Below are 16,119 nucleotides of genomic sequence, written 5' to 3' on the forward strand. Positions count from 1 at the left end.
ATAACTCTCCCTTGCATATCTCTAGCACTTTGGGTTCAGTTTGCTATGAATTCATCTATGTTACAGAAACACAAAAAATCAAATTCTTCTGTTGGTATGTTCTCTCTTCCCAGATAAATGAGAAACTCCTTGAAGGCAAGGGCTTTATCAAATATTTCTACTATCAAATAGTTGCCTACTTCTGTGTGTGTGTGTATGTGTGTGTGGACACTCAGTTGCTTCAGTTGTGTCTGACTCTTGCAACCCTATGGACTGTAGTCTGCCAGGCTCCTCTGTCCATGGGAATTTCTAGGCAAGAATACTGGAGTGAGTTGCCAGGCCTTCCTCCAGGGGATCTTCCCAACCCAGGGATCGAACTCGCGTCTCCTGCATTGCAAGCAGATTCTTTACCACTGAGCCACTGGGGAAATCCCCTATGTGTCTATACTTCTTAGTAAAGGGCACCGATCAATTAAGCACTCAATAGTTATGAGTCAAAGAAAGCAACCTTTTACTTTTGGATGGGCATTAGTGACATGAAATAGAGAATTCATCGTTCATCTTGTTGATCATGTCACCAACCTTCCCACCCCCCAAATCTCAGTCACCCAATCCTGCCTCTGCAATCTATCCCTGTTTTACCCCTGCAGCAAATGCTTTAGGCATTGCCTGAGGGGACTTATTATGTCTCCTCTGAAATATTACAACAGCCTGCCTTTAGTATCCGCAGCCTCCCCAATCCAGCAGTAACAATGCCAGGAGAATATGCTTTCTAAAAACTGAATCAGGACATAGACTACCTGGCTGTTCACCATCTTTTCCATCTTCTAAGGAACACAGTTAGATCACATTTTTCAGCCTTTCTTACAGATAGGTCTAGATATATGACCCTGGAGGAGGAAATAGCAACCCACTCCAGTATTCTTGCCTGGAGAATTCCATGGCCAGAGGAGCCTGGTGGGCTACAATTCATGGGATTGCAGAGTCAGACACGACCGAATGACTAACATACAGATATATGACTGAGTCTAGAAAACAAGTGTTGAGTACTGTTTCCAGGTCTGATCCATAAGAAACCCCTATTCATGATCTTATTTGCTCCTCTCCCTTCCTCTAGTTTAACATAGACAAACATGGTAACTTTTCAAGCCACATGGAGAAGAATGTGGAGCCACAGAGTGGAAAGAGCCTGGGACCTGAGTCAAACCTGGGGAAATTGCCTACAAATGAGGAATTATCAGGTTGCATTTAGATGAACAAGAAATAAATTACTATTTTTGAGTCATTGTACATTTTTAGATTAGTTTGTAACAGAAGCTGGTATTATCGTAACTAACACACCATGCTGTTCTTCTGGTCAAAATCTTTCACCCACTGGCTATCATACCCTCTGCAAAATCCTTAGAATGACATGTACTAGGTACTTCATGGGGGTTTCCCTGCTGGCTCACTGGTAAAGAATTTGCCTGCAATGCAGGAGACCCAGGTTCGATCCCTGGGTTAGAGAAGACCCCCTGGAGAAGGAAATGGCAACCCTCTCCAGTACTCTTGCCTGGAAAACCCCATGGATAGAGGAGCCTGGTGGGCTGCAGTCCACGGGGTCACAAAGAGTCAGACACCACTGAGCAACTAACACTTTCACTTTTTTCAGGCCCTTCATAATCTAAATGTGAATCACTCTATCAGTCTCATTCTATTTTAATTCCTTAACTCTTACCCTCCCATGGTCATATACCATACTTTCTGTTAAACCACAATGAATTACTTGGCATTCTCAGAAGGTAAGAGAGTACATTCAAGCCAACATCCATGCTGTTCCTTCACTTTAGAATCCATTCTCTTTCTTCTGTCTAATAGTTGAAATTCTTCTTATCATTCATGATCTGGTTCATATGTCATCATCTCTAAGACATCTTTCTCTGTTCCTCTTTGTCATAATCAACTGCCTTCCCATTGGCACTCCCATAACACATTAAACAATTCTGTAGCATTAGCATTAACTATCTCTAAATTGAAATACATTTTGGCTCTTCATATGTCTATTTTCAAAACTAGATTGTTATCATCTTGAGACACAATTGAATCTCATTCATTTGTATAAACCCCAGCAATCAGCACATGCTCTTATACACAGTAGTCACTGAAGAAACAGGCAGAATTGGTATTACTAGGTTTATTTAGCAAATTAAACTGTTCAAAGTATCTTATGAGAGTCCTGCATTGCAGGCAGATTCTTTACCATCTGAGCCACCAGGGAAGCCCAAATGAGAACCTTACAGCTGAGTAAACTTCTACTTTGCCTTGCCCTCCTGCAGATAATATTCACTGGACAAAGTTCAATTAAAAAAAGCCAAACAAACAAACCAATGACCGTAGGCACTGGGGAGTAAACAAAAGCAAGCAGTTTCTGGTGGGGAATGAAAACTTGGAAGAAGAGGTGTGAGTGAGTTTCCATTTTAATTTTTTTTTTAATTGAGTGTAGGGAATGGTCAGAGCTGCATGAAGTGGTAAAAACCTTGACACATAACTCTCAGTATGAGTTAAAGGATCAGAAGACAGAGTTCAGGCAATGACAGTCACTGAAAAGTAAAGAAGGAACTTCCAAAAGGAGACAAATATATAGAGAGGCTGCAATCCACATTATTCATATAAACTTCGCCCCAATCTCTGGCTGATGCTGGAACCATGCATGTGTAGGGCAGACTCCAGCTGAGAATAAAGGGACTGAACTGAGATTTGAGTTGCAACCGAAGAGGCAGAGTTTGTTGACTGAGTACAAAAAAAAAAAAAAAAGAATTGCTTATGAGAAATAAAATGGAACGAGAAAATCAAAATTCTTTAGGGGAACATAACCAAACAGAATCAACTTAGAACTTTAATCAATATGTCCCCTGGACGGCGGTATCCTATAAGATTATCCAGGATGAAAGGAGTGTTTCAATTTAGACCCCTTTGCTGGCATTCTAGCCTGCTTGGCAAATGCGTACTAATGCACATGACTGCTCACAACACCTTAATCATAAACAGCATAAAGAACCTGATCACACAAAAGGCCCTAATAGGCACAGAGCCCTTTGGGGGTGAGGAAGCCCTATTAGAGAACATAAAAATATTGTTCTAAAAGTGGTTATGGTTGAAGATTTAGAAAAATAAGAATTTAGAACTATTAATTTTAACCAGGAATGCTAAACAGGGGCTGCCTCACTGGAGCTGCAGAGTCTTTGTGTGGTAAACCTTTTATTTAAATTTAACTGATAACTTCTGCAAAAGGACTGACCTTTGTGTTCATTAAAGAATAGATTACGGAAAACAGCTTTGCATTCACCTAGGTCATAAAATGTCAATAGGCCCCAAGGCCAGAAGATAATGTACAAGACTCTCACAAAGAAGTATGCAGAAAACACCCTGGTTTCATGAAGGATAAGCCAATGTAATATTAAACTATCTTCCCCTTAAAAATGTACAAAAACTACTGTAATGATGTAAAGTAATTAGCCTCCAACTAATAAAAATAAATGGAAAAAAAAAAATAACCCCCCCCCCAAAAAAAAAAATGTACTAACTAAGAATATAAAAGCTACAGTAAAAAAAATAAAGATTTGCCAGACTCTGCTGCACACCCCCAGTCTGGTCTCTCTCTCTCTCTCTTGCTGACACCGTCCATCCTGAGGGCACCCCTGGATCCTGCTGAGGCTGAACCCCGGCAAACAACTCCAGTATCCTTGCCTGGAGAATCCCACGGAGAGAGAAGCCTGGCAGGCTGGGGGTCGCAAAGAATCAGACACGACTTAGGGGCCAAACAACTACAAAACAACTAATTGCCTAGGAGAACTGATATAGGAGACCTGGTCTGGAAAAAACTACTACCAGAGAGAACATTTTACATCACAAGACTTATCTGTATGGCAAGGCAAACATTTGTTTGCCAAACATTTGTTCTTCTCATCTTCCTGTGAACTGTTTTCCTTCCCTCTGAGGTCCTAAATCTCTACCCCTTCTCCATAGCTCAAGATGGTATCTGAGTATTTTAATGGGCTCCTCTATATATGAAATTTGTTTTCCTCCTGGTAATCTATCTTGGGCCAATATAATTATTAGACCAGCCAAAGAACCTAGAAGGGAAGAAGGAAAATTTTTTCTACCCCTACATAAGCCTTCAGGTTATCATTTTATTTCCCATGCAGCTTCCCAAAGGAAATTAATGCTTGGATGACTGACAAGAATATTTTAATAGCTATATTTCGTGTTTTAAAAAGATCAATGTACCTACCGGTTTTATACATCAGTATCTTATGAGTTTGGTTAAGGAAAGGCAGAACTCCTGCTGGCCAAATAACTCTAGATGCTGTAAAAAACTAAAATAGACTTCAGGTAAAAGATCGTGGTAAGCTGTATCTCATAGTGGTATCAGATAGTGAGCAAACTCTGGGAGACAGTGAAGGACAGGGGAGCCTGGCGTGTGGGTAGTACAGTAGGGGTGCAAAGAGTCAGACACGACAGAGTAACTGAACAACAACAAGCGATACAGGATAGTGCCTCCCCAGGAGGCCCAGATCTGCAATCCAGTCTCTCTGTATAATGACCCTATCTTGTCATTACCCGAAAAAAAAATCCAAATATGTTAAAGTTCATATTATTCGTAGATATTGTATCTTGCTCAACTATGTCTACTCTAGTCCAGGAATATTTGGAACATCTTATAGGAGCTTCATACTAAAAATACATTTATCTCAAGTAGAAACTATATATAGCTCATGTATTATATTATTAGTGTAATAGACCAATGTTACTCTTGAATATAAAAAAATAATATACATATATTTAAATGTGCTGGGGCATTTCCAGGTAAAGCTGGAAAATGTACATTGCAAGAATGTTTACTATAAAGCATAATCTATATTCATTATGTTATCATCTTATTTAGAAGCAAGGAAAGAAAACTGCTCTATAGAGCTCTCTACCTTAACTCTGAATTTTTGAAGTCAGAAGCAGCTGATATTTATACAAGAATATATATATATGTGTATATATATATATATATACACACACACATAAATATATATAATTGTTACAAAACAGAAATGAAAAACTGGTGGAAGCCTGGTGCTCCTATAGCTGACTTTTAATATGAAATGCAGTATTACCATGGTTAAACAACTTGCTAGTTTTTCATTTTAGCTACTATTTGTATAGACAAAGCAAGTTATTATACAATGCTAGCCCTTCCTCTTCTTATCCATAATAATGCAAAAATCAAGTCAGAAAGACAAAGCAAAGGAATGAACATGGTGTAACAACAACTCAAAGCAAATATGGAGAAATGATTTTCTATTCTTAAGAACTAATGCAACTCACTATGAAAATGTGACACAAAAATCTCAAATTGAAAGAGGTTAGTAGTTCTATAGAGGCTTCCCTGGTGGCTCAACAGTAAAGAATCCACCTTCCAATGCAGGAGACATGAGTTCAATCCCTGGGTCTGGAAAATCCCCTGGAGGAGGACATGGCAACCCACTCCAGCATTCTTGCCTGGAGAATCCCATGGACAGAGGAGCCTGGTGGGTTACAGTCCATGGGGTCGCAAAGAGTTAAACACAACTTAGCAACTAAACAACAATAGTTCTATAATCACAGAAATTCTATACTTTCTTCTTAGTGTTCATTGAAAACATTAGTAATTTCATTCAATACCCTACTCTATCATTTAAACAAACATGTTATTGCTCACCCAACACAACTTTCAATTTTAAAATGTTACACAGAATTTCATCACAGTGCTAATTGTTAACACTTCTATACAAAAGCAGATACATATTAGTTGCAATCTCGGAAATATCTGAGGTCATCAGCTAACGGTATTGATCAGGCATCGAAATTAATATTCTTTGAAACTGTCTGGGAAGTATAATCTTACTAACAATTCATGTCTCTCTATAAACATTTTGTGTATACTTTCATCATATGGAATTAATTAACTTAAAGGATTTTACAAACTTTGGGAAAACTTATCCTCTTGTAAATCTTGATGTTATTGACTATAAGCAGATTTGAGATCAGATTGTTTGTTTAGGTCTTCTTTCCAATTTCTTTTAATCCTTTGACTTCAGGCCCTGCCTTTAGTAATCCTCTTGATATAGATGGATATTCATAGTTCAGTACCAGGGTTGGCCTCTATTAAAATGGTATTGGAGGCTCAGCACTTCTCAATAGGCTCTCTCTTTTCCCTGGAGATCACATTCAAATAACAGCATCCAACTACACTAGAGAAGTTTAAACCAGGTAGAAGTTATCCTTTTGTAAGAGATACTTACATTTATGTGGAAAATCTCCACTTGTAGAGGTATCTCCCACTCTGGATGAGGCAGGAAGGATGACTGTAAATTTCTAGAAATTCTTTTATCAATGGTGAAGGTAATGATTTAAATCTGCATAACAGTCTTACTCTAGACTACTGTGCATTTCCTGGTCACCTGTCATAACTGCCACCCTCCCCAACCCCACTAACATCTTCTAGTCTTTAATTGGAGAAGGTATTTATTTAAGCTGATAGTTTGGGCCATTTGGGGGGGGGTTACTCACTTTTCTTGGTTATCTTCCAAGGTATTCATATTATTTCCCTGATGCTGGGAAATACTGAAGGCAGGAGGAGAAGGGGACAACAGAGGATGAGATTGTTGGATGGCATCACCGACTCAATGGACATGAGTTTGAGCAGGCTCCGGGAGTTGGTGATGGACAGGGAAGCCTGGTGTGCTGCAGTCCACGGGATCGCAAAGAGTTGGACACAACTGAGTGACTGATGCATATTATTGAACTTTTGTTCATTTTTCTCCTGTTGATCTGTCTTGTATTATGGGGGGTCTCAGCCAAGAAACTAGAAGGGTAGTGGGAAAATTATTTTTCCTTCCCCACAAGTTTTTAATATGATTTCACAAATTTCTAATCAAAACTACTTTAAACCTCCTCCCAGTCCCCTAAAGATATACTAAATGATTTACACAAATCCAGAAAACAATGAAATAAGAATCTGGAATCTAAACATACACACACTTGAATAGGAACAAGTAGAGTGGCAATTTTAAGGTAGCACAAATATAGTGCAAATTTGGCTAAGGCTTTCATTTGGAAAGTCTGTGGTTATACTTTGTCATATCTTCTCATGTTCTACCTTTCCTGACACTTGGTGACAACTGCAGGGTGTTTTACACTTTATAAAATGCTTTCATCAGATCAGTGGATAGTCACTCAGAGAAAGTCTGGGACTACAAAACGCTACTTCATAAACCATTTCCAAATACAATGTCATTTTCCCCAAAAGCTGTGAGGAATAATACTTTTCCAGGGAGTTTTTATTGAGAACATATCTGAAAAAAGAATAGTTAATGGAAAAGAGGAACATTAAAGACTATCACCATTCAGTTCAGTTCAGTTCAGTTGCTCAGTTGTGTCCAACTCTTTGCGACCCCATGAATCGCAGCACGCCAGGCCTCCCTGTCCATCACCAACTCCCGGAGTTTACCCAAACCCATGTCCATCGAGTCGGTGATGCCATCCAGCCATCTCATCCTCTGTCGTCCCCTTCTCCTCCTGCCCCCAATCCCTCCCAGCATCAGGGTCTTTTCCAATGAGTCAACTCTTCTCATGAGGTGGCCAAAGTACTGGAGTTTCAGCTTCAGCATCAGTCCTTCCAATGAACACCCAGGACTGATCTCCTTTAGGATGGACTGGTTGGATCTCCTTGCAGTCCAAGGGACTCTCAAGAGTCTTCTCCAACACCACAGTTCAAAAGCATCAATTTTTCGACACTCAGCTTTCTTCACAGTCCAACTCTCACATCCATACATGACCACTCAAAAAACCATAGCCTTGACCAGACGGACCTTTGTTGGCAAAGTAATGTCTCTGCTTTTTAATATGCTATCTAGGTTGGTCATAACTGTCCTTCCAAGGAGTAATCACTATTAGTGGCCCCCAATTAAATATAACTTAACTTGATTAAAGACAAGTTTATTTTCTCTTCTATGCAGCAAAGAACAAATCAAAAGCAAAACTATAGGAATAGCATTTAGTTTTGGCTGAAAGAGTTTTATAATTTTATTCTTCAATTATGTATTACTATTATTGTTGTTGTTGTTCAGTTGCTAAGTTGTGTCCAACTCTTTGTGACCCCATGGACTGCAGCACGCCAGGCTTCCCTGTCCTTCACCATCTCCCAGAGTTTGTTCAAACTCATGTCCATTGAGTCAATGATGTCATATGTATTCTTTATCTCATTTTTTATTTATACATATAATACTTACAACCAAAGATCAAACAGTAGGTGATGCTAGTAACAGAGACAAACAAGAAATAAATGAATGAACCAGCATTTTACCTAGACTTCTACTGTGATGAATACTAATATGTTAATGTTCAAGTTTCCACATTAAAATGCTAAATTAGCCTTGGCTCTTGTTGTGAAATATAGGCAAGCAGAAAAGTTCAAATACATTATCACATATTAATTGCCAGTAATGACTTGTAGGAAGGTAATTTGTGTTATTTAAAGTAAGTTAACAGATACAGAAAGAATCTTAATTAATGAATTTGCCAATTATCTGTCCAGCTATGAGTTTGTGTTTTGTTTTTAGTCCTATCCACATCTGCTTTTGAATTCTACTTAGAATAATTTCTGAACTTACAAAGCTTGGCTACATGACCTGGCCTATTCTTTGTGGTCATCATTTCTTTATCTATTCACTCAATGCTTTGTCAGAGAATGAAAATATTAAAGCAAATCACAGTCTATATGTACAAAATATTTCATTAGGAAACAAATTCCTAAGAAACTAACTTCATAAGGTGCCTAAACAATACCACACATAAAAGAGAAATAATTCTAGTGAGCCATTGTATGATGAGACTTAATTTTCTCCCATTCTCTTAATATGCGTGGAACAAAAAAAAAGCTTTTTTTTCCATTACCTCATCTTAAGTAGTTTTTCAAATCAAACCCATACTCACACTCATGCTGTCACTGATAATGGATCTTGTGTCAAAGAAAAAGAGCATAAAGGACCCGATAATAAGTGTAATTATCAAACATCAAAAATGTAGATCAAAGTGGATTTCCTGACTCTTCTATCTGCAGTCACTTCACAGCATTTTACTATTCATGTCATGTGGCCCTGACAGGATATATTAATTTTCTCTATTATGAGAGCAATGGGATTGGCACACTTCAGTTAGAAGCTAGCAATAAGTAGAGTCATTATTTCTCTATCTTATTTTAGTGTGTGTTTGTAAAATATACCCCTAGACCCCCATACACCCCACACTGTGTCTCCAGAGGTGATAATGAGCCTTCAGGGGAATGTTAACCTCCCTATGAAGGACAGATCCAGGCAAGTATTTTCTTTCTTTCAGAGAGTACAGTATTTCCTCTCTCTGGTAAATACCTGACATATCTTTGGGAGGACTGAATTGTCTCAAGAGGGAAACAGAGTATTTCTAGAAACTTGCCAGGCTGAATCATTTCAATAACCCAAGTAATCTGATTTTCTACCTCCCTAAATCCCATATTCCCTTCTTTCCTCAACACTTTTCCTTATATATTTTTTTCCTTTGAGAAAATTTGCATTTTCTTTTCCTATTCAACGCTGAATAAAAAATTGTGTGCTGAGTATTCTGTAAGTAGATTTCCAGAGTCTTGATAACCTGCAACCTTCCAGTAACTGTAGTTCACTTTGTTTTATAGATTGTTGTCTATTATTTGGTCAGGGCATTTGAAAAAACACGTTGGTGACAGAGGAATTACCTCTAAACTGACCTGCCACTGAAGTATTATTGAAGACGATCGAGAGGAAAAATTTCTCATAATTTTTACAAAGATTCATCTATAGGTTCAAAGGAACAGACCTCAGTAATAAAACTTTTCAGAGTCATACATCTGTGCCATTTCTCAGCCACAGGATAAGAACAAATATTGTTTCATATTTTCTATAAAAATTGGGAACATATTTGTTAAAAGAGAAAGTATTTGCAAAAGAAAAAGGGCAAGACCATATGCACAGGGACAGATGGGAACCAGGCATAAGGGGGAAAAATATTTCTTTAAGAGTTTTTAAAAACCATTTAAAAAATGCAAAACACTTTCAAATTAGTAAGTTGAAAATCAATAGATTACAACAAAGTTTCAATGAGTTTTTAAGTATTCTGAGGTTAAAAAACAGCCAGTCATTAACATATAACTTCAAACTCAACAAAAGATCATTTTTGCTGCGTTTTAAAGATCTCAGGGGACTTCCCAGGTGGTCCAGTGATTTAAGATTCCAATCACGCTTCCAATGTAGAGGGCATGGGTTGTGTCCCTGGTATGGAAACTAGGATCCCAAGTGCCATGCAGCACGGTCAAAAAATAAAACAAAACAAAACAAACAAACAAACAAACAAACAAAAAACAAACCCCCATCAAGCTTTTCATTACACTTGGGCATTTCCTAAATGTTAGTTTGAAAATAGACTGGGCTCTAAACATGGGTTGAACTATATGGCTAAACTAACTTAAAACTATCCCATTAAATAGACAAATATTATAATATATAGATTAGCCAACTAGCAAACTTCATTTTGCTCTACAGGGTAAAATGTCTTGGAATCTGGCACAGCTGTTGAAGTTGTTCACCACAATACTAGTTAGATACAAGCTTCTGGAATTAAATGTGCCAGGCAAGAAAGTAATTTTATCATCTTCTTCCCCCTGGGAGGAAGTATGGGTAAAGAGTTTGAGATGGCAGACTTCATCAATAAATTAAGGTCAGTGTAACAGTATTGGAGAGTAGGGTGTTGGTTTCTATCACGACCAGTGAATACTGCTCTTGTCACTGTTTTTAAAGGGCAAAGAACTAAGAGCTATGAGAAGAAAACAAAAATAAAATAAAGTAAAATAAAAGTCACAATATATGTAGACCAGGAAGCAGACACCATCATGTTACAGAACCATCATCACAATTATTTTCCATGCCATAGAATCTATGATGCTTACAGAATTTAAAAAACAATGAATATTAAGATATCAGTGGCACTCATGTTGAAAGACTGACTTAATAGAGAGATAAAAGGTTACTTACAATCACATTTTATATTACATGTAAACTTAAATGGATAGTATAATGTTAAGATCAGAGGTTCTGGACACTGACTATGAAGGTTTTAATCCTAGAATATCACTTAATATCTATGTTAATTTAGGCATTACTAAACCTCTTTGGGCCAGTTTCCTCCTCTGGAAAAGTGGTCAATTAACAAATAACCCGTAGATTTCTGGAGAGAATTAAATGAGTTAGTTCATGTACTTAGAACTGCCTGGCATAGGGTAAATGCTCACTAAATTTTGCAATCTTATTAATAAAGAGGAATTTGGAATAATTTACATATAAACATTTAGAAGCTAGGTATTATTGTTGTTCAGTCACTAAGACTGCAGCATGCCAGGCTTCCCTGTCCTTCACTATCTCCTGGAGTTTGCTCAAACTCATGTCTATTGAGTCAGTGATGCCATCCAACCATCTCATCCTCTGTCACCCCCTTCTCCTCCTGCCCTCAATCTTCCCAACATCAGGGTCTTTTCCAGATGAGTCAGCTCTTCTTATCAGGTGGCCAAAATATTGGAGCTTCAGCTTCATCAGTCCTTCCAATGAATATTCAGGATTGATTTCCTTTAGGATTGACTGGTTTGATCTCCTTGCTGTCCAAGGGACTCTCAAGGAGTCTTCTCCAACACCACAGTTCAAAAGCATCAATTCTTTGGCACTCACTCTTCTTTATGGTCCAACTCTCACATCCATACATGACTATTGGAAAAACCATAGCTTTGACTAGACGGACCTTTGTTGGCAAAGTAATGTCTCTGCTTTTTAATATGCTGTCTAGGTTGGTTCTATGCAAAGTTGTGAAATGACTGAAAGTTTCATTTAGAGCACTTTCTTCCCTCTTTCTTTAAAACTCCCTTTTCTTTACAGCTTCATCTTTTCTTCCCAAGTGGCCCTTCCCACTCTGGCTATGAAATCCCACCCAAATATACATTTTTTTTTCCAGAGAAGATACATTTATTATTTTTTTCCATTTATTTTTATTAGTTGGAGGCTAATTACTTTATGATATTGCAGTGGTTTTTGCCATACATTGACATGAATCAGCCATGGATTTCCATATATTCCCCATCCTGATCCCCCCTCCCACCTCCCTCTCCACCCTGGCAAATATACATTCTTAAATAAAACTATAATTCAGTCCCTTTAAAAAAACTCTCATGTATCCCAACAAAACTTATTCATCCTGTGGCACATTCTCTCAAGTCAGTGCCATGAGACTGCAATTGGAATGATGAACTACCATGGAGGTGGTGCTGATATTTTGATAAGAGTCTTCAATGCCTGAATCCAGAGGGGTGGGTATTCAGAGATTATCATCAAGACATAATGACTCTAAATGTGGCTGTTTGCTGACTCCTCTCAGTTAGTTGAAGGATAACTCAAGAGCTCCTGGAGCCTAAGTTTGGGTATCCAGCTAAAATTCAAGACATAATTTTGGTATCTCATAAATATGCATTTAACATCTCTAAAATATAACTCTGGTTGGTTTTATTTTTTGACCGCACTGTAGAGCATGCAGAATCTTAGTTCCGCAATCACGGATTGAACCTGTGCCCCCTGCAGTGGAAGCTTGGAGTCTTAATCACTGGACTGCCAGGGAAGTCCCCTTAAAATATAACGACTGAGTCTCTTAATCTCACTACACTCTTCCCCTCTTCTTACCTAGGTGACACCACAAGGTACCCAGTTGCTCAAACAAGAAAATGGAGTTATCAGAGATTTCACTTTTCCAGACACCTTTGACACCCACTTCATCACCAAATTCTATTGACTTCTTTCAGAAATATATCTTGAACCTATCTACTTCTCTCTGTTTCCTATTCCAAGCTACTATCATCTCTTACCTGAATAACTGCAATAATCTCCTTACTAGTCCCCCACTTCCGATCTTACCCCTTTCAATCTATTTCTTTAACAATAAACAGCCCTGGATACTCCCTTCCCTTGCTTAAAAGCCTTCAGAGGCTTTCTACTGCAGTTAGGAAGACGTTTAAACTCATCATCATAGCCTTTAAAACCTTGTGACTTGACCTGTGTTTAGCTTTCAGTTTCCTGTTGAACTGTTCTCCATCTAACCACTATGTTTTGGGCACACTGGTCTTCTAGCAGCCCCTAGATGGAGTCAGCTCTTCCCACCACATGTCCTATGCCTGTGCTTGAAAGATTCCCTACCCTACCATTGCCTCATCACATCTTGTCTATTTCCTTCATAATACTTATATCTTTAATTTAAATTTTTTTCCTTGTTTTTTTTGGATGTGTCCCTCTTTTTCCCACTAGAATACAAACTCCATAAGCAGCATTATTCAATGTTGTACATCTAGGGTCTGGCTATAGTTGGTGCTCAGCAAATACATGAATAAATAGTACATTTCAATAATCATTTAATGAATGGTTGGGAAGGAACATCTTTTTTTTTTATCCCCTCTAACACAGAAAGATGTACATAGCTTCTCACTGACACCATGTATAAGACCGACCCATCATCTAAAAAGTTACCTCAATGCAACACGCACTTGTCATTTTGATCATATAAAAGCTAATTATCCTTCAGAAGGAGCTAATACTTTAAACCCGGCAGCGCTGCCTATGGAGGTGGTGGCCATCTCCTACTTGGCATCATGGCTGCCCTCAGACCCCCTGTGAAGCCCAAGATTGTCAAAAAGAGGACCAAGAAGTTCATCCAGCACCAGTAAGAATATGTCAAAATTAAGTGGAACTGGTGGAAACCAAAGGCATTGACAACAGGGTGCACAGCAGATTCAAAGGCCAAGTCTGGATGCCCAACATCAGTTACAGGAGCAACAAGGAAACAAACCACATGCTGCCCAGAGGCTTCTGGAATTTTCTGGTTCACAATGTCAGGGAGCTGGAAGTGCTGCTGATGTGCAACAAATCTGACTGTGCTGAGACTGCTCACAAAGTCCTCTTTAAGAACCACAAAACCCTTGTGGACAGAGCAGCCCACTTGGGCATCAGAATTGTCAATACCAATGCCAGGTTGTGCAGGGAAGAGAAGGAATAGACAGCTTGTGTGCACATTTTGTTTGTGTTAATAAAACCATAAAGCTTGGCAAAAATAAAAGTAAACATGACAGTCAGTAAAGTGTAATATTGCCTGCTTTTCAGTGTCATACAATGTGTTCCAGTTAATACCTATACTATTTGCAAGATGTCTTTTGTTTTAAACCTCCTATTTGAAATAGTAGGTTCAGTTGTTCCTTTTACAATCAAAAATATGAAATGTCACTTTAACATAACATGGTAGTTTCTGAGAACTTAATATGTAATGAGATGCTAAAATCTTGGAAGAAAATTGAATTTGAAATGAAAGGCATGAGATGGTTCTGGACTCAAAGTTATTTGGGGGGTTTATTTTCTAAAGTTGGCCTCAAAAAGCAAAAAAAATAAATTAGAATTGTTACCTGATTATGGCACTTTCCTTTTAAAGATTAATAAGGGTTACCTGGTTAAATTTTATTCTAATAATGTTCTAATGATGTCAATGAAAAGTCACTCTCATCTACTCTCAAGGACTGAGATAGTCTCTTAATCAAAGTCACTTTATTAGCTTTAGTTTTGATCCATGCCATGCCATTAAAAAATAATTCTTTTTATTCTTTAAAGAAGTCTGTAGAAAATTCAAACTAAGACAACAATACACTATTACTTCTAGATTTACTATTTAAGCCTAAGAAGAATCTTATTTGTGTTATCTTCTGGTACCATAATTGCTCTCTGTGAGAAAGAAGTCATTTCTTATGAGGAACTCATATCCCTAACTCCTTTAAGTGCTTCTGGTATCAGATTAAATATTAATTTGAAGTACATCTGTGCTTATTCAGTTCAGCAGGTCCTGCTTATGAACGGTGATATAACACATTTCCATTCTGCAGCACATAGCAATACGCACTACACTGCCTTTCCACCAGGGATCACTATTTTGGAACACACAACAGACCTCAATGACCTTCGCATTATACTTTATGCACTTTTCCATCCAAGTCAATTTATAAAATCAAGTCTTCCCAACCTTAAAGCATAAGATAATCTTTCTGTTTTCTTCTTTCTAAGACAAGTACCTTGAGTACCACTGTCTTGGGACCAGCATCAAACATTAGTCAAGAATGTTGTGCTCTGTTGGGAAGAGCTCACTGTTATACTAAATACAGAAGATACACTTGGTCAAACAGAATAAAATTTATGCTTGAAACTTCACGAAATATAATGCATAAAGCCCTATATTCTGGAGTACCAAATACAATCTCAGTTATTTAAACCACAACTGTAAGATTTATATTAATGCTTATGGGACCTTGACATTCATTGTTATAAATGGACTTTTTATGAAGAAAAATACAGTTTCCCTGGGTTGTGAAAGATAATCCTACATCATTAATTTCACTTTGGTATTTAAAACAGCCATTTAAACTACAATGAATATTTCTATATTTCTACTAGCTTGTCTTCCATGAAAATGCGAGAAGAATAAGGGGCATCAGTCTAACTGGAACCATTTTATCTAGGAATTGAAAGAAATAGAGTCATTTCCCATTCCCTGGCCACCTTAGCATGTCCCCCACTCCCATTCTTACTCCTATTCCTAAATAAAGTAGAATTTGTATTTCACCTCCACAAGTAGACCATAAACTCCTTGTGTATTCAAGCTGTATCTTACTCAGTTTTCTTACTCAGTTTCAGCCTATAAAGTTCCTTATATATGGTAATGACCAAATATTTGTTGAACTGAAATTTAGTCCTAATGTGACTAAACTGGATGTATCTGGCTCCCTGTCCTCAGTCACATGAATAGATTAATAAGAGCAATCTCCAGATGATTATTTTCTGACTGGTTTTCCATCTCATAGAGTTTTGGGGGAGGCTTCCCAAAACAATTTATAAGAATGCTTTTCTCTCCAACTTTTTTTTTTCATTCACTAGGTATTCTTAGAGATTTATCAATCTAGGTATAAAATTACCTTGATAAGGCATAGGGCTTAAAATACCA

General features: G+C 37.8%; 1 protein-coding gene and 1 pseudogene across 1 annotated transcript in view; one reads left to right on the forward strand and one right to left on the reverse strand.

Moving 5' to 3' along the window:
- The window catches only part of TENM1 (teneurin transmembrane protein 1), an 862,693-nt gene that overhangs the window by 433,790 nt on the left and 412,784 nt on the right, over nt 1-16,119 (reverse strand). The window lies entirely within an intron of this gene.
- LOC110125547 (large ribosomal subunit protein eL32 pseudogene) lies at nt 13,733-14,136 on the forward strand (annotated as a pseudogene).

The sequence above is a fragment of the Odocoileus virginianus genome, unplaced genomic scaffold (assembly GCF_023699985.2).
Source record: "Odocoileus virginianus isolate 20LAN1187 ecotype Illinois unplaced genomic scaffold, Ovbor_1.2 Unplaced_Scaffold_2, whole genome shotgun sequence".
NCBI classification, from domain to species: Eukaryota; Metazoa; Chordata; class Mammalia; order Artiodactyla; family Cervidae; genus Odocoileus; species Odocoileus virginianus.